The following is a 20269-nucleotide window of genomic DNA, read 5'->3' on the forward strand; positions in this document are numbered from 1 at the left end:
GCAGGATGCTCCTGACTCCGTTTAGTCTCCTGGAAGGGGGGGCCGGGGGGCACTAGCTTTCAGACTCTGATCTCGGGCTTACACGCAGCTCAGATTTATTTATATTTTTGGGTGGGGGTCACTTGTAGCCTTTCACTTCAGCAGCTCCCCCCGCCCTCCCAAGCTGTATTTTACTCACGGAATCAACCTCCTCTCACAAAAGAGTTTCCTGGTCCACCTGCAACCTGGGAAGGGTTAGCTGTATCTTTCGTTGCTTTGCAATGCTTGCAGATCTTCTGAAATGGCTTTAATCGATTAAAAAAATAACTATTTTCAAAATTATTTAATGGGTGTTGTTGTCTGCCACCCTGGACTGAAGGGCGGTGCAGAAATTGAATCGCCCCACAAAATAACACCGAAAGACCCCAGTCAAATCAAACTGCCGGCCCCTTCTTTGCACCCAGAGCATAAATTTGCTGCCTATCCGCCACCCAAATAAATGCACGTTTCTTTCAAATCTCCAGCAGGCTTCTGATCGCGCCAGCGGCGATTATAATAATTATAATGTTTTATGTTTCTGTAGCGGCCTCTTGAGCTTTCCAACAGCTTCGAGTGCATTATTGTGCTGTAATCTCTGCAGCAATCCTGTAAGGGAAGCTGATATCCCTGTCTCTATAGTCCCGAGAAGCCTATGCACCATACATTAAAAGCACATTCCACCACCACCACCCACTCCCAAAGAATTCTGGGAACTGTAGTTCGTGAAGGGTGCTGGGCAATGTAGCTCTCTGAGGGGTGGACTACAGTACCCAGGATTCTTAGAGGGAGGCGGAGGAGGACATGTGCTTTCAGTGAGATTATAGTGCATGGGACGCAGGTGGCGCTGTGGGTTAAAGCCTCAGCGCCTAGGGCTTGCCGATCGAAAGGTCGGCGGTTCGAATCCCCGCGGCGGGGTGCGCTCCCGCTGCTCGGTCCCAGCGCCTGCCAACCTAGCAGTTCGAAAGCACCTCCGGGTGCAAGTAGATAAATAGGGACCGCTTACCAGCGGGAAGGTAAACGGCGTTTCCGTGTGCGGCTCTGGCTCGCCAGAGCAGCGATGTCACGCTGGCCACGTGACCCGGAAGTGTCTCCGGACAGCGCTGGCCCCTGGCCTCTTAAGTGAGATGGGCGCACAACCCCAGAGTCTGTCAAGACTGGCCCGTACGGGCAGGGGTACCTTTACCTTTACCTATAGTGCATGGTGTGTACACAGCTGGTAAAGGTAAAGATAAAGGGACCCCTGACCATTAGGTCCAGTCGTGACCGACTCTGGGGTTGCGGCGCTCATCTCGCATTATTGGCCGAGGGAGACGGCATACAGCTTCCAGGTCATGTGGCCAGCATGACTAAGCCGCTTCTGGCGAACCAGAGCAGCGCACGGAAACGCCGTTTACCTTCCCACCAGAGCGGTACCTATTTATCTACTTGCCCTTTGACGTGCTTTCGAACTGCTAGGTTGGCAGGAGCAGGGACCTAGCAACGGGAGCTCACCCAGTCGCGGGATTCGAACCGCCGACCTTCTGATCAGCAAGTGCTAGGCTCTGTGGTTTAACCCACAGCGCCACCCGCGTCCCATGCAGCTGGTATATGAAGCAAAATTATTTTACAGCTCAACTCTGCAATTCTATGATTCTAGAGGTATGTTAGACTCCAGCTCCCATCAGCCCCAGCTAGAAAAGCCAGTGATGATGGGAGCTAGAGTGCAACATACTTCGGGGGGGCATGCCCTCCCCCGTCCGCCAGTGTTTCCCAAACTTGGGTCTCCAGCTGTTTTTGGACTACAATTCCCATCATCCCTCAGCACTGGTCTTGCTAGCTAGGGATGATGGGAGTTGTAGTCCCAAAACATCTGGAGACCAACGTTTGGGAAACATGGGGAAATAATTATTTGGAGCAGGTACAGTAAAAAAGGGATCTTCCCAATACAGTGGTACCTCGGGTTAAGAATTTAATTCGTTCTGGAGGTACGTTCTTAACCTGAAACTGTTCTTAACCTGAAGCACCACTTTAGCTAATGGGGCCTCCTGCTGCTGCTGCACGATTTCTGTTCTCATCTTGAAGCAAAGTTCTTAACCCAGGGTACTATTTCTGGGTTAGCGGAGTCTGTAACCTGAAGCGTCTGTAACATGAGGTACCACTGTACCGATATTTGCCATTGCATAGATCAGGGGTCAGCAAACTTTTTCAGCAGGGGGCCAGTCCACTATCCCTCAGACTTTGTGGGGGGCCGGACTATTTTTTTTGGGGGGGGGGAATGAACGAATTTCTATGCCCCACAAATAACCCAGAGATGCATTTTAAATAAAAGCACACATTCTAATCATGTAAAAACATGCTGATTCCCGGACCGTCAGCAGGCCAGATTTAGAAGGCAATTGGGCCGGATCCGGCCCCCGGGCCTTAGTTTGCCTACCCATGGCATAGATAATCAGGACAACATCCCTGTTTCTTCGATGGACACAGCTAATGGTAGCACATCCTCTGTTAAGGGTTTATGGCAAAACACGTGAGGGCTATCACCAGGAAAACTATTTCGCCTTTTTGCCCAAATCCCACTGTCTCCCATCCTTCCTTCTTCCTGGGCTCCGTTGACTTCCTAATTCTCACATTCTGACCTACTTTCCCGCCTGCGCTGATGCCCACAGTGTTTCAGATCTGTATTGCGTTCTGTGTGGATACAGAGGGAGGTCACTTTAGTTGCAGCCAAGCTCATGGAGTTTGCTTGCTTGCTTCGTTTTGTAAGCCGCCACTCCAATTCGGGCTAAGGTTTGGGAGCTGTTGTTCCACTGAGATGTGGTTCCTGTATATGTGGTTTTTTTGTGTGTGTCAGGGTCAGGTTGTGTGAATAGGAACCAACTCCTAGGGGCCAAGGTCCCTTCGCCCCCACCCCCAATAAAATATTTGAGGGGCCTGGGGGGACCCCAAAGTTGATGGGCTTTGCCATTCAGATAGTGTGCATGCGGTGCGTCTTGTGATCGATTGGGTCAATAATCTGGGCTCTCTCTCTCTCTCTCTCCATAGTATCCAGATTTTTGCTTGTCAGTGCATCTCTGTAGCTACTGGCTGGATTGCTGTGATGTCACAGAATGTTTGCAATTAACTCTCCACCAGTAGTCTGTGTAGACAATACTAAACTAGATGGATCAAGAGTCTGACTGGGACAACCTATTGCTATTACTAGAATAGAATAGATTGGAAGGGATCCATAGGATCATCTAGTCCAACCCCCTGCAAGGCAGGAATATGCAGCTGTCCCGTACAGGGATCGAACCCACAACCTTGGCGTTATCACCACCACCCTCTAGCCAGCTGAGCTGCCCATCTGATACTATTATTAATTTTTTTATTTATTTAACAAAATGTACACACTGCTCAGTTACAAACAGGACCTCTAAACAATTTACAAAACAAAAAACAGAAGCAAGCATTAACATCGTTAATGAAATAGCCAATTATTGCCAATTAGATTCCCCTCCCCCCACACCTCCTCCCAAATTTGCTCAGGGCATCTCAGTTTATAGCAATACAGAGTTTAAATCGATTTATTCATTCCAAGGCAACCTCAGAAATAATACTTTCAGAACTGCCCAAATCACTCAAATGGTTTAGCTTCTTGGTTTAGCTGGGAGGGCCTTACCCTGCCTGCCCCCCCGCCCCGGGTTCTGAAGATGATTCTTATTATAGCCAGTTTTGCCTCAGACCTGGGCAGAAGCATGTGGAGGAGACAGAAAGAAATCAGGTGGGTGGAAGGAGCCTTCGTGAATGAAAGCAAGCAAGATATGTGTTATGAAATAAAATGTCCCTCACATGGACATTATAACCAAGATTTGGGGCACAGTTGCCAGCTAATTCCTGGCAGTACTTGGCCAGGAGCCACACTGCAGAACTGTTGCGTGGCTTTTACCTGAGCGAGGAGATTTATAAGGTGTGATGCAAGCTTTTCTTTCTTCTCTTTTTAAAATATATTTTTATTAGTTTTTTTAACATATCATTTCCAACATTCATACAACATAACTTCTTATCTTATACAATATTTTTGACTTCCGTCAACGCCTCTCACGATTTTCTGTTCTTTATCACTTATTCTGCATTTCTTAATTTCTCAATTACTCTTAATTATCATTAACTAATAAGTCTCCTCATTGTAATTAGTCTCCTCATTGTAATAAGTCTCCTCATTGTAACTAATAAGTCTCCTCATGATAGAATGATCTCGATACGAATCCAAGGCAGACCTTTTAACATCACAGTAATCCAAGTTTATGCACCAACTACTGGTGCTGAAGAAACTGAAATTGACCAATTCTATGAAGACTTACAACACCTTATAGAAGTGACACCAAAGAAGGATGTTCTTCTCATTATAGGGGATTGGAATGCTAAAGTAGGGAGTCAAGAGATAAAAGGAACAACTGGCAAGTTTGGCCTTGGAGATCAAAACGAAGCAGGGCAAAGGCTAATAGAGTTCTGTCAAGAGAACAAGCTGGTCATCACAAACACGCTTTTCCAACAACACAAGAGACGACTCTACACATGGACATCACCAGATGGGCAGCATCGAAATCAGATTGATTATATTCTCTGCAGCCAAAGATGGAGAAGCTCTATACAGTCAGCAAAAACAAGACCTGGAGCTGACTGTGGCTCAGATCATCAGCTTCTTATAGCAAAATTCAAGCTTAAACTGAAGAAAGTAGGAAAAACCACTGGGCCGGTAAGATACAATCTAAGTCAAATCCCTTATGAATACACAGTGGAAGTGCGGAACAGGTTTAAGGATTTAGATTTGCTGGACAGAGTGCCTGAAGAACTATGGATGGAGGCTCGTAACATTATACAGGAGGCAGCAACGAAAACCATCCCAATGAAAAGGAAATGCAAGAAAGCAAAGTGGCTGTCCAATGAGGCCTTACAAATAGCGGGGGAGAGAAGGCAAGCAAAATGCAAGGGAGATCGTGAAACATACAGGAAATTGAATGCAGATTTCCAAAGAATAGCAAGGAGAGACAAGAAGACCTTCTTAAACAAGCAATGCAAAGAAATAGAGGAAAGCAATAGAATGGGAAGAACCAGAGATCTGTTCAAGAAAATTGGAGATATGAAAGGAACATTTCGTACAAAGATTTCCATAATAAAGGACAAAAGTGGAAAGGACCTAACAGAAGCAGAAGACATCAAGAAGAGGTGGCAAGAATACACAGAGGAATTATACCAGAAAGAAACGGATGTCTCATATACCCCAGGTAGTGTGGTTGCTGACCTTGAGCCAGCCATCCTGGAGAGTGAAGTCAAATGGGCCTTAGAAAGCACTGCAAATAACAAGGCCAGTGGAAGTGATGGTATTCCAGCTGAACTATTTAAAATTTTAAAAGATGATGCTGTTAAGGTGCTACACTCAATATGCCAGCAAGTTTGGAAAACTCAGCAGTGGCCAGAAGATTGGAGAAGATCAGTCTACATCCCAATCCCAAAGAAGGGCAGTGCCAAAGAATGCTCCAACTATCGCACAATTGCACTAATTTCTCACGCTAGCAAGGTTATGCTTAAAATTCTACAAGGAAGGCTCAAGCAGTATGTGGACCGAGAACTCCCAGAAGTGCAAGCTGGATTTAGAAGAGGCAGAGGAACCAGAGACCAAATTGCAAACATGCGCTGGATTATGGAGAAAGCTAGAGAGTTCCAGAAAGACATTTACTTCTGCTTCATTGACTATGCAAAAGCCTTTGACTGTGTCGACCATGGCAAACTATGGCAAGTTCTTAAAGAAATGGGAGTGCCTGATCACCTCATCTGTCTCCTGAGAAATCTCTATGTGGGACAAGAAGCTACAGTTAGAACTGGATATGGAACAACTGACTGGTTCAAAATTGGGAAAGGAGTACGACAAGGCTGCATTTTGTCTCCCTGCTTATTTAACTTATATGCAGAATTCATCATGCGAAAGGCTGGGCTGGATGAATCCCTAGCCGGAATTAAGATTGCCGGAAGAAATATCAACAACCTTAGATATGCAGATGACACAACCTTGATGGCAGAAAGTGAGGAGGAATTAAAGAACCTTTTATTGAGGGTGAAAGAGGAGAGTGCAAAATATGGTCTGAAGCTCAACATCAAAAAAACGAAGATCATGGCTACTGGTCCCATCACCTCCTGGCAAATAGAAGGGGAAGAAATGGAGGCAGTGAGAGATTTTACTTTCTTGGGCTCCATGATCACTGCAGATGGTGACAGCAGCCACGAAATTAAAAGACGCCTGCTTCTTGGGAGAAGGGCAATGACAGGCCTAGACAGCATCTTGAGAAGTAGAGACATCACCTTGCCAACAAAGGTCCGTATAGTTAAAGCTATGGTTTTCCCAGTAGTGATGTATGGAAGTGAGAGCTGGACCATAAAGAAGGCTGATCGCCGAAGAATTGATGCTTTTGAATTATGGTGCTGGAGGAGACTCTTGAGAGTCCCATGGACTGCAAGAAGATCAAACCTCTCCATTCTGAAGGAAATCAGCCCTGAGTGCTCACTGGAAGGACAGATTGTGAAGCTGAGGCTCCAGTACTTTGGCCACCTCATGAGAAGAGAAGACTCCCTGGAAAAGACCCTGATGTTGGGAAAGATGGAGGGCACAAGGAGAAGGGGGCGACAGAGGACGAGATGGTTGGATAGTGTTTTCGAGGTTACCAGCATGAGTCTGACCAAGCTGCGGGGGGCAGTGGAGGACAGGAGTGCCTGGCGTTCCCTGGTCCATGGGGTCACGAAGAGTCGGACACGACTAAACGACTAAACAACAACAACAACTCCTCATTGTCTTGTAATATTTCATATAGTCCTCCTTACAAAACTTCTTGCAATCCTACTAGTGTAATTTGTTCATTACTATTACTTTTCAAGGGGACGCAGGTGGCGCTGTGGGTTAAAGCCTCAGCGCCTAGGACTTGCCGATCGAAAGGTCGGCGGTTCAAATCCCTGCGGCGGGGTGCGCTCCCGCTGCTCGGTCCCAGCGCCTGCCAACCTAGCAGTTCGAAAGCACCTCCAGGTGCAAGTAGATAAATAGGGACCGCTTACCAGCGGGAAGGTAAACAGCGTTTCCGTGTGCGGCTCTGGCTCGCCAGAGCAGCGATGTCACGCTGGCCACGTGACCCGGAAGTGTCTCCGGACAGCGCTGGCCCCTGGCCTCTTAAGTGAGATGGGCGCACAACCCCAGAGTCTGTCAAGACTGGCCCGTACGGGCAGGGGGACCTTTACCTTTACCTTTATTACTTTTCAAATAGTTCATATATTTACTCCAGTCTTCTAAGAATCTCTGGTCCCTCTGGTTGTTTTTGTTTTTCTTGTTTAGTACTGTATTGTGTTTTCTTTTGTGTGTTTTCTTTTCTTTTTTCTATGTTACATTTGTTATAATTGTGGAAAATTTAATAAAAAAATTTTTGGAAAAGAATCTCTGGTCCTGCAGGTTTCGAATCCTTCCTGTTAATTTATCTAATTTTGCATAGTCCATCAATTTCATCCTCCGTTCTTCTTTCATCGGTAGTTCTTCTTGCTTCCATTTTTGTGCCAATAATATTCTTGCTGCCTTCATTGCTTATATGTCAATGCAATGCAGTGATGCAACCTTTTTAGGAGGATGAGTGAAAACCCGACCCATGTGTCCACTGCTTCGCTTGGCTGAGACCCAGAAAACCCAGGCCGATGAAGACTCCATGGTGTCCCCGAAGGACCCTCTCCTGCCTGGGTTTCAGAGTCCCTGGTTCTGTGCGCCAGAATCCCAGGGGTTTTGTTATGTACTGAGTTGAATAGGATCCAAAATGCAGCAGTCTGATTGGTCCTAGAACAATAGGATTCAGAATGCAGCAGTCTGATTGGTTCTAGAACAATGCAGCAGTCTGATTGGTCCGCAGGAGCCACCCAATCCAGCTCCAGGTGGAAGTGAATCCACAACCTGATTGGCCTACAGGAGAATCCCGGAATTAGCCAATCGCGTGCAGCCCATTGTGTAAATAATGTATATAAAGCATATATTTTGGGGGAACTTTCATTCCTCCTCACCACTATGAGCTGAATAAAGAGCATGAAATCCACTCTCGACTCCAAGTATATTTCAGGTTCCCTCGGCTGTCCGAGAGCCTCTTCTGTAACTCTCCAAAACCTATGAAAGATTCAGGAACACGCGAGAGCAAAGATCTGCCTTTGGGAGTTGGGAGCCAGCACTTACTGGCTGTGAACAGTGGTGTGTTTGTGTCATCTGAGGGGATTAATCATTCAACACCATCGCTGGAGAGGGAGAAGCGGAGGCCTGGAATTGCATGGGCATCTAGGTGGGCAGCGCAAAATCTGAAGGGGGATGAGAAATAGGGCAGGAGTCTGGTATTATCGGTAAAGGTAAAGGGACCCCTGACCATTAGGTACAGTTGTGGCCGACTCTGGGGTTGCATGCTCATCTCGCTCTATAGGCTGAGGGAGCCAGCGTACAGCTTCCGGGTCAAGTGGCCAGCATGACTAAGCCGTTTCTGGCGAACCAGAGCAGGCCACGGAAACACCGTTTACCTTCCTGCCGGAGTGGTACCTATTGATCTACTTGTACTTTGACGTGCTTTCGAACTGCTAGGTTGGCAAGAGCAGGGACCGAGCAACGGGAGCTCACCCCATAGCGGGGAATCGAACCGCTGACCTTCTGATCGGCAAGTCCTAGGCTCTGTGGTTTAACCCACAGTGCCACCTGCGTCCCCTATTATAGGCCAGGACATTAATAGGCAAGATGTTAAATTGTTTCTATATGCAACAACTGCGGCAAGAGTATCATTAGCTCAGAAATGGAAACAAGAAGAAATTCCGACAAAAGAATGGCAGACGAAATTTGTTAAGTTGTGGGTGAACATATCAGATGACACAGCGATTCAACAGACAGCTCTTGTTAGCTAATGGGGCCTCCTGCTGCTACCGCGCCGCTAGAGCACAATTTCTGTTCTCATCCTGAAGCAAAATTCTTAACCTGAGGTAATATTTCTGGGTTAGCGGAGTCTGTAACCTGAAGCATATGTAACCCGAAGCGTATGTAACCTGAGGTACCACTGTAATTACTGATGAAAATGATATGTTAAAAAACTAATTAAAATTTTGTTGTTGTTGTTGTTGTTTAGTCGTTTAGTCGGGTCCGACTCTTCGTGACCCCATGGACCAGAGAACGCCAGGCACTCCTGTCCTCCACTGCCCCCCGCAGCTTGGTCAGACTCATGCTGGTAACCTCGAAAACACTATCCAACCATCTCGTCCTCTGTCGCCCCCTTCTCCTTGGGCCCTCCATCTTTCCCAACATCAGGGTCTTCTCCAGGGAGTCTTCTCTTCTCATGAGGTGGCCAAAGTACTGGAGCCTCAGCTTCACAATCTGTCCTTCCAGTGAGCACTCAGGGCTGATTTCCTTCAGAATGGAGAGGTTTGATCTTCTTGCAGTCCATGGGACTCTCAAGAGTCTCCTCCAGCACCAGAATTCAAAAGCATCCATTCTTCGGCGATCAGCCTTCTTTATGGTCCAGCTCTCACTTCCATACATCACTACTGGGAAAACCATAGCTTTAACTATACGGACCTTTGTTGGCAAGGTGATGTCTCTACTTCTCAAGATGCTGTCTAGGCCTGTCATTGCCCTTCTCCCAAGAAATTATATATATATATAAAAAGAGGGTAGGAGTCTAGAGAATGGGAATCGAGGGCTGGTGGGGCCCAGGAGGTAGAACACCTGCTTGGCATGCAGAAGGTGTCGGATTGAATCCACAACAGCATCTCCAGGTTGGGCTGGGGGAAGAAATCTCCTCCATCTGAAACCCTGGCGAGCTTCTGCCAGACTGTGTGGACAACACAGTGTTAGGCGCATCAATAGCCCGACAGCAGCATCTGAGGTTCCCACAGTAGCAACACCATTAATTAGATTACAAATCATTTGGCCTCGCTCAGAGAACTCGGGTTCCGCAAGGCCTCCGGGGACGAAAGCCGTGAATGAAAATTAGGCAGCAAGTGAGAATATTCTGTGGAAATAATAACGGCCAACCTGTAAGGCAGCGTTCGGGTCTCCGAGGACGTTGTTAAGGCGAGGACATTGTCAGTGGTGGTGGGGAGGGACTGTATCGCATTAAAGGAGCAAAGCAGGAGAGCAAAGTTGCCTGGTTGGATTAAAAGTGCTTTAAATGGGTGGTGTGGTTGTCAGAACTAAAAGTAATTTTGGGGGAGCGGGTGGAATCTGGCAATGTTGCAATTGTTGTCGCTCAGAATGTGAAATTGCAGATGTGAAATCCCAAATGGGTGTTTTCTGAAAATAAAGGGACCCCTGACCATTAGGTGCAGTCATGGCCGACTCTGGGGTTGCGGCGCTCATCTCGCTTTATTGAAGTACAGTTTCCAGGTCATGTGGCCAGCATGACTAAGCCACTTCTGGCGAACCAGAGCAGTGCACGGAAACGCCGTTTGCCTTTCCGCCAGAGCGGTACCTATTTATGTACTTGCGCTTTGATGTGCTTTTGAACTGCTATGCGGCCCCCTAAAAGTGAATTCTGTAGGCCAGAGATCCTTAAGCTCATACGTTTCCGAGCACAATTCAAAGTGTTGCTGTTGATCTTTAAAGCCCTAAACGGCCTCAGCCCAGTATACCTGAAGCAGTGTCTCCACCCCCATCATTCTGCCCGGACGCTGAGGTCCAGCGCCGAGGGCCTTCTGGCGGTTCCCTCCCTGCGAGAAGCAAAGCTACAGGGAACCAGGCAGAGGGCCTTCTCGGTAGTGGCACCCGCCCTGTGGAACGCCCTTCCAGCAGATGTCAAAGCGATAAACAACTACCTGACATTTAGAAGACATCTGAAGGCAGCTCTCTTTAGGGAAGTTTTTAATGTGTGACATTTTAATGCATTTTTTATCTTTGTTGGAAGCCGCCCAGAGTGGCTGGGGAAGCCTAGCCAGATGGGGGGGTACAAATAATAAATTATTATTATTATTATTATTATTATTATTATTATTATTATTGAGGGCTACAGGTGAGCCGTAAAACACACTCACATGGTCTGTGGAAAGGTTGCAGAATGCTTGGGAATATGCAGCGGCAGCACCAGAAAGAAGATTTCAGGGAAAGGGCAAAATATATTTCTAGGTGGGAGAGCTGTGCCCCACATATTAAGATCTCGGTTTCTTTTTTTAAAAAAGAAACAAATGGTCTTTGCTCCCGTACTGCAATATTTCCTTCTGCTTTCACCTTCAGCATTCAGAAATGTGCATGCCGTCAAATTTATGTGAAGGCTATGGGATAAAGAAAAAACCAAGAGACAGGCGAGCATGAGGACAACAGAAGAACCTTCCGGATCCAGTAAATGGCGCACCGATGCCAACATTATTTTCTCACAGCAGCTGCCCAGATACCTGTGGGAATACCACAAGCAGGACTGTGGGGGCAGAGCAGAACCATCATGCCCAGGAGCCACTGATATTCCACAAATACGGCAGAAATCAGAAAGTCCCTGACTAAAATGTTGTCTCTTCCTTGAACACGTTGGTGACCCTAGAAGGGAAGAGCATGGTGCCTGTGAGTCGCAGGTTGCCCTCCAATGTCCATTATGGCGCTCTTGAAAGTAAATACAGTGGTACCTCGGGTTACAGATGCTTCAGGTTACAGACGCTTCAGGTTACAGACTCCGCTAACCCAGAAATAGTACAGTGGTACCTCGGGATGCAAATGGGATCCGTTCTGGAGCCCCGTTCGCATCCCGAATGGAACGCAAGACATGATGGCATGTACACGGGTCACGTTTTGCCGCTTCCGCACATGCATGTGACATCATTTTGAGCGTCTGCACATGTGCAAGCGGCGAAACCTGGAAGTAACATGCTCCGTTACTTCCGGGTTGCCACGGAGCACAACTCGAACGCGATCAACCCGAAGCACATTCAACTCGAGGTATGACTGTACCTCGGGTTAAGAACTTTGCTTCAGGATGAGAACAGAAATCGGGCAGCGGGAAGCCCCATTAGCTAAAGTGGTGCTTCAGGTTAAGAACAATTTCAGGTTAAGAATGGACCTCCGGAACGAATTAAGTTTTTAACCTGAGGTACCACTGTATACCCTCAAAAATCCACAATTTGACACAAGGCCATTTGCTCTTCCTACTGGATTCCTGCTTATTCATTTGTGGCATATTATATCCCACTTTTCTCCTCCAAGGAGCTCAAGATGGCATACATGGCTCTCCCCTGATCTTCCTCATTTCATTCCCACAACAGTGGTGAAGCTGCATGCTCTGGCACCGGGGCCGGAGAGCAGGCGGGGGCATGGCTGGTGCATATCCCGGGGGCGTGGTGTGTGTCCTGGGGGCGTGGCATGTCATCCGTGCAGGTGTGGCGTGTGTCTCAGGGGCGTGGCGCACCATCCATGGGGGCATGCACGGTGGGAGGGTGCGCGGCACATGTCCGGGGGGGGAGCGGCCACAATGGTACCCCCTCCCCGATGGTGCCGGGGGAGGTGCGCTCCCATCGCCGCCCCTGTTCCTCTGCCAGTGCCCACAACAGCCCTGTGAGGTAGGTGGGGCTGAGAGAGGCAGTGATGGACGCAAGGTCACCCAAGAGAGCTTCCTGGCCGAGGGGGGTATTCGAACCCTGGTCACTTTAAAAAGAAAGGCCTTCCCCACCAAAGAATGATGGGAGCTGGGGTTTGCTAATGGTTCTGAGCATTGATAGGAGACCCCTACACCTCCCCCAGGAACTTTAATTCCCAGAGATCTCTGTGAAGGGGAATTGATATTTAAACTGCTCTGGGAACTATAATTCTGGGAGGGAAATTGGGGGGTCTCCTAACAAACCACACCTCCCAGAATTCTTTGGGGGAAGCCATGACAGCTTGAAGTCGTATCACAGTGATTTAAATGTCTGATGTGAACATGGCCTTTGTCCAAGGCGGAACTTGAACCCAAGACTGCCAAACGAAAGAGTCTCATCTGCCGACCTAATTAAGTGATTCTTCCTGAGCAAGGTGGCTAAAGGAGGTGATGTTTAGACTTTCGGTGCCTTTGATGCCCTTCTGTCCCAAAGCGGGCAAATTCTCTCCGCTCCTGCCAACCCTTGTCCCCTCAATCTGCTCCCACCCCCTGTGCCCCCTTCGGTGTCCTGTCAATCAATCCTGACCCAGGCCTTTGTTCTTCTTTCTGCAGAGAGACTGTCAGAAAAGCAGCCCAATTACTGCTAATTGCGACGGCAGCTTTTCCAAGGGCCCCGTTGGGAAATTTCAACCCGCCAACAAGCACCAAACGAGCTGACTTGCAGCCAGAGGAGAACTGAGCAGCGGGTTTTAATTTGTGGGAAAGGTGAGGCACACCACGCCACTGGTATTTGTTCGTCTGGGACATTTTATAGCGCACCCATCTTCCAAGGAGCTCAGAGCGCTACATCATTCATGAATTAATTTGATGCCCCCCTTCCTCCCCATAGTAGCCCAAGGCCCCACTTCCCACGAAAAAAAACAAAAGACCTCTATATTTCCTTTTTAAATTCTTTTATATATAATTTTTATTAATTTCAACATACCAATTATTATACATTCCACAGAGCTTCGCATCTTATACAATCTTTTTTGACTTCCATCAGCACCTCTGATGATCCACCATTTTTTATCATTTCTTCTGCATTTCTTAAATTCTGATTGCCTTTAATTATCTTACCTCACAATCCACCTCTTTAACCATTTTTGCAATAATTCAAATAATTTACCTCACAAAACGTCTTGCAAACCTACAAACATAATTTCGTCATCACAATTACTTTTCAAATAGTCCATAAATTTACACCAGTCTTCTGTGAATCTCCGGTCCCGCAGGTTTCGAATTCTTCCGGTTAGTTTATCCAATTCTGCGTAGTCCATCAATTTCATCCTCCATTCTTCTTTTGTCGGTAATTCTTCTTGCTTCCATTTTTGTGCCAATAATATTCTTGCTGCCGTCACTGCATATAAAAACAGCTTACAATCATTTCTGTTTAGATCATCTCCAAGACCTCCACATTTCCAACCAGCTCAGTTGGCAGAGCATGAGACTCTTAATCACAGGGTTGTGGGTTCGAGTCATACGTTGGGGTGGGGCTAGATGACCCTCGGGGTCCCTTTCCAGCTCTACGAAGCGATGATTCTAAGAGTCTGCTCTTATTGCCACACACTGCCCCCTGAAGGCGTCTAGGGGTTACTGCAGACCATTCCCCCAAGCTGTCGTTAAAAGGGGATTTAAATTTAAAACAGTAATGTTTTCGGTGTGAATCTGCTGACGAAGCTGTCTGTGTTTTGCCACTGCGGCAGCTGGGCTGCCAAAGCAGCCGTTGGGGAGGTTGTCATCCAGAAATCCGTGGAGTCATCACAACTCCGGCGCTGTTAATGATTTTTACTAACTATAAAGAGAAATTGGAATCGCCGGGGTGACGGCTCCGAAAGAGTAAGACGCATAAAGCGAGCCGGATGAGATCAATCGAGGTTGGGAACAAGCTTTGAAGCAACACAGAGCTCTTGCTCAGAAGCGGGCGAGGAGGTGGCAATAGCTGCTTTTACTGGTTATACTGGTGTTACTCGTTTTAACCTTGGAACTTTATGAAACAGTAAAAAAAAGGGCACCTTTTACATGTTCGGAGTGCATTTTCCACAACGCCCTGATAATCAACAGCTGGACACCTGTGCACAAGAATACAAATGACAGAGCCTTTCTTTGCATACCAACCAATGCTCACCCTGAACTCAGCATGTGGGAGGAGGCTGTTTCAGCCCCATCCCTGAGAATGCAATGCATCTGTCAAGGTGCTGCTAAGAAGAGGTTTTCTCCCATCGTATTAGCAGGGGATTTGCTAAAATGATGGGGGGAGGACCCGTCTTTTAGCAGGAGATTCTAATGCATGGGTAGGCAAACTAAGGCCCGGGGGCCGGATCTGGCCCAATCACCTTCTAAATCTGGACCATGTGCGGTCTGGGAATCAGCATGCTTTTACATGAGTAGAATGTGTTCTTTTATTTAAAATGCATCTCTGGGTTATTTGTGGGTCATAGGAATTCGTGCATCTCCTCCCCCCAAAAATATAGTCCGGCCCCCCACAAGGTCTGAGGGACCATGGACCGGCCCCCTGCTGAAAAAGTTTGCTGGCCCCTGTTTTAATGCATGCCCCTTCCCAATTCAAGGAGGCTTGTCTGTCAGAATCCCTCGCTGAAAAGTAGGTTTCCCACAATATTTTAGCAGGAGATGCCACACAAACCTGTCCAGTTTGACCCACGAGGCTGATCCTGCCTGGCCTGTGGAGCCCAAAATATTGCATTGCACCCAAACTCATTGTTATGTACTGAGGTGAATAGGATCCAAAAGGCAGCAGTCTGATTGGTCCTAGAACAATAGGGTCCAGAATGCAGCAGTCTGATTGGTCCTAGAACAATAGGGTCCAGAATGCAGCAGTCTGATTGGTCCTAGAACAATAGGATCTAGAATGCAGGAGTCTGATTGGTCCTAGAACAATAGGATCTAGAATGCAGGAGTCTGATTGGTCCTAGAACAATAGGGTGCAGAATGCAGCAGTCTGATTGGTCCACAGGAGCCACCCAATCCAGCTCCAGGTGGAAGTGAATCCGCAACCTGATTGGCCTACAGGTGAATCCCGGAATTAGCCAATCACGTGGGGCCCATTGTGTAAATAATGTATATAAAGCAGACATTCTGGGGGAACTCCCATTCCTCCTCACCACTATGAGCTGAATAAAGAGCATGAAATCCACTACTGACTCCGAGTAAATTTCACTCATAAAAGGAACAGTCGGGTCATTGCAAAGGTTGGCAAAAAGCAGTTGCATTTAGTGCCCATTGGGACTGGTAGGGCGGAAGGGAAGGAGCCTAACAGCAGGTGGTGCCAGAGCTAAATGAAATCTGCTTTTGCCCCCATCCTCTGGCCTGCTGAGTTCTACAAGGAGAAACACTGAGATTAAAGAGGAGGAGACAGCTGACAGCCACCCTCTGGGCTGGATGAAGGTCAGAAAGCAGGCAGGTGGCTGCTAGCTTAAGGGCAGACTGTGAGATGATGTCCCTGGGCACCTGCAAGAATTTCCTAGGGCTCCACAAAGCAAACACTAAAAGCACGCTAATTTCTCACACGAAAAAAAAGCGCCTGTGCTTTGTCACATCTGAGGCACTGCAAATGCTAGGAACTTGCCCTTTAAAATGGAAAATGGGGGTTATGGTTCATCTGGGGAAAGGGGCAGCCGCTGCCGCCCCCACTATGCCCAAACTCTCCCTGCCTCCTGCATGGCACAGGCCCATTCATTCTAGACTCCGCTGGCTAAAGGTGACTGTGTAGGTGTTCGCCAGGGTGGCATCAGGTGGCGCACGGACTGGCGGCTGGAGCGAAGCCAACTCGAAATTAAGCGCACATTGTTAAGAACCCAAGGTGATTAAGTCCTATCACTGCCCACCTAGAAAAGAGATTAAGTGTGCATGTCTCCATCTGTTACCTTCCATGTACCGGATAAAAATTGATTGCCCTCTGGGATTGTGTACATAACCTACACGCCGTAAGGTTTAATAGTCCCTGGGAGCTGATGAACTGTCGGATGGCAGTGGTGATGAAGAGGAGGCTTTTGGGGTGCTAACCCCTCCTGTACACATACAGCGGACCCAGCCGCCTCAAATACTTCCCTTACTTTTCTAGGCACCTAAGAAAGCCCTTAAAAAGCAGAGACATCACCTTGCCAACAAAGGTCCGTATAGTTAAAGCTATGGTTTCCCCAGTAGCGATGTATGGAAGTGAGAGCTGGACCATAAAGAAGGCTGATCGCCAAAGAATCGATGTTTTTGAATTATGGTGCTGGAGGAGACTCTTGAGAGTCCCATGGACTGCAAGAAGATCAAACCTAACCATTCTGAAGGAAATCAGCCCTGAGTGCTCACTGGAAGGACAGATCCTGAAGCTGAGGCTCCAATACTTTGGCCACCTCATGAGAAGAGAAGACTCCCTGGAAAAGACCCTGATGTTGGGAAAGATGGAGGGCACAAGGAGAAGGGGACAACAGAGGACGAGATGGTGGGACAGTGTTCTCAAAGCTACCAGCATGAGTCTGACCAAACTGCGGGAGGCAGTGGAAGACAGGAGTGCCTGGCGTGCTCTGGTCCAGGGGGTCACGAAGAGTCGGACACGGCTAAACGACTAAACAACAACAAGAAAGCCCACTCCCCACATCTGACCCCCCACCAATATCCCACTTCCCCACCTGCCCACCCTGCCCCCTTATACTGATTGACTGTAAGCTTAATGGGGCACAGACCAGTATTTTTCATCTTCTTCTTGTGTTGCTCTGTAAAAACACATTGTACTTTTTTTTTTAATGAGGGGGGGGGGAACCCTGTCCATTTGCCGTCATTATAACGATGTGCTTTCCCCCTAATTAAACACTTGCTTCCCATCCAAAACTAACATTAAGCACTTCGCCTTTTTTTTGATATTGAATGAGTAGTAATGGGGCAGTCGTGCTTAAAGAGATAAGTGCTTGGTGCTAAATAATTTTTCTGTGAAGGGTCGCTCTGAATAGATATATATTTTTTATCGGTCGCTGTGGTGAATGGGGGACTCGGCCTCCCACACCACCCACGTCACGCTCACTGGTGTGGACAGAACACCATGAATGCAGAATCATAGGATTACAGTGGTACCTTGGGTTAAGAACTTAATTCGTTCCGGAGGTCCGTTCTTAACCTGAAACTGTTCTCATCCTGAAGCAAAGTTCTTAACCCGAGGTACTTGAAATATACTCTGAGGCTTCTCTCTTGCTCCTTCCATTCATTTCTCCTCTTCTTTTTCATCCTGTCTGTTCAGTTCTGCTCTGCAGGAAAGCGCCCCTGGCAGCATTTTAGCAGGAGATGAGAGAAACACTTACGGAGCCATTTATCAAAGCACCCAGCAGCCAGCCGTTTCCAGACAGGTGAGGAGAGCTGGAAAGCTACAGCAGGAGGAAAGTTTAATCAACACCAGGGGGCTTTTAATTCAGATGATGGGCTGCTTCTTTGCTGCTTTCCTCCTCTCGTCTCTCTTTTTATTATCTGAGTTGATGCCGTTCGTTCCAGCTGTAGGCAGTGTGTCATTATTATTATTTTTAACAGAAGAAGCGGATGGCGGTATGTGGCCAAATTTTGGGAGACACACCAAACCACAGCCATTTATTTATTCCTCTCCTGCCAACGGGATTTGATTTAAATATATGCAAGTTTTCAAAGTGTACCGCACTGCGGTTGCAGGCATACAGATGGCCAGGTGCAGCACCTCCAAGTTTCCCTATTTTCCAGGGACAGTCCCGGATTTACAGAAGCCGTCCCAGTTTCTGATTCGATCCCGAAATGCCCCGCTTTTCCTTAAAGGTAAAGGGACCCCTGACCATTAGGTCCAGTCGTGGCCAACTCTGGGGTTGCGGCGCTCATTTCGCTTTATTGGCCGAGGGAACCAGTGTACAGCTTCCGGGTCATGTGGCCAGCATGACTAAGCCGCTTCTGGCGAACCAGAGCAGTGCACGGAAATGCAGTTTACCTTCCCACCGGAGCGGTACCTATTTATCTACTTGCACTTTGATGTGCTTTCAAACTGCTAGGTTGGCAAGAGCAGGGACCGAGCTCACCCTGTCGCAGGGATTCGAACCGCTGACCTTCTGATCAGCAAGTCCTAGGCTCTGTGGTTTAACCCACAGCGCCACCCACGTCCCTGTCCCTATTTCCATCGGAGAAATCTTGGAGGGAATGGAGTTAAGCAACCCCCGAGCCAAGGAGATAAATAACTATAGAACCTTTAGAAGACATCTGAAGGCAGCCCCGTATAGGGAAGGTTTTTTTTAATGTTTAATGTTTTATTATGTTTTTATATATGTGGGAAGCAGCACAGAGTGGCTGAGCCAACCCATTCAGAAGGGTGGGTTATAAATTATTATTATTAATATTATTATTATGGAGTAGGGCATCCCTATTTTCATCGCAGAAATGTTAGAGGGTATGCAGGTCTACTGGGTCTGCAAAATCTTTCAGAATATCTGAATTTCTGGCTAAGGCTCTACAAATCCGTGCTATTAAACTTAAAGGGAGATTAAGGTTAAGGAGCGGAAAGGTAAATCTCTATTATTATTTTTGTTGTCATTTTCATGTGTCTGATAAAATGCAATACAGTGGTACCTCGGGTTAAGAACTTAATTCGTTCTGGAGGTCCATTCTTAACCTGAAACTGTTCTTAACCCGAGGTACCACTGTAAACTGATTTGACTTGACTTGACAGTGCTGTAGTGATTCAAAACCTCTCCATTATCCATCCATCCATCCCTCCCTCCCTCCTTTCTTTCTTTCTTTCTTAGCTTAAGATGACATACATATGGTTCCCCACACACCCATCTCCATTTGATCCTCACAACAAACCTGTGAGGGAGGTTAGGCTCAGGGACAGTGACTGGACTAAAGTCACCCAGCATGCTTTCTGGTGGGAAAAGGGGGTATTTGAACACTGGCCCCCCAGGTTCTAACTGCTATGCCACATTACACCATCTATTTGAGACACGACAATCTGCCACGCTTTCCGAAGGATGCCAACGTGATTTCTCTCACAGAAAAGGCATGGCTGGTGGGCCTCGTGCAGACGTCTAAACCTGATGATGCTTGTTAACAGTTCCTTGGCATACTGCAGCTGTTTCATTAAGGCTGTCCTCTGTTGTTGTTTTCCTGACTCTGCCTCAATAATATTTAATGATCTGTTCCTTAGGGCTGTTTTGGGTGTTTTTGCTTCTTCTTCTTTGTTTCATCCAGGAGACACAACTGACTTGCACGGTTTTCCTGGAGAGAGCAGTATTACAGGAACCCAGGCACCAAGCCAAAATTGGAGAGCCTGTGGCCCGACTGATGTGGATGCTGGACTCCAACTCCCATCAGCCCCCAGCTGGCATGGCTAACACTCAGGAATGATGGGAGTTGGAGTCCCAACAACATCTACAGGGCCACAGGTTCCCCCAATGTGTTTTGCCACCTGAAGCGAACCACAAAATGGTGCCCTCCTTCCTCGCCAAGGAAAAAAGAGGCCAGTGAAGATCTGCATCATGGATAAGCAGGGAATAGACATCATAGACCACATAACACTGATCTTGAAAGACCTATATTGGCTCCTAGTATGTTTATGAGCACAATTCAAAGTGTTGGTGCTGACCTTGAAAGCCCTAAATGGCCTCAGTCCAGTATACCTGAAGGAGCGTCTCCACCCCCACCGT

Source organism: Podarcis cretensis (assembly GCF_951804945.1).
Source record: "Podarcis cretensis genome assembly, chromosome: 8".
In the NCBI taxonomy this organism is placed as follows: domain Eukaryota; kingdom Metazoa; phylum Chordata; class Lepidosauria; order Squamata; family Lacertidae; genus Podarcis; species Podarcis cretensis.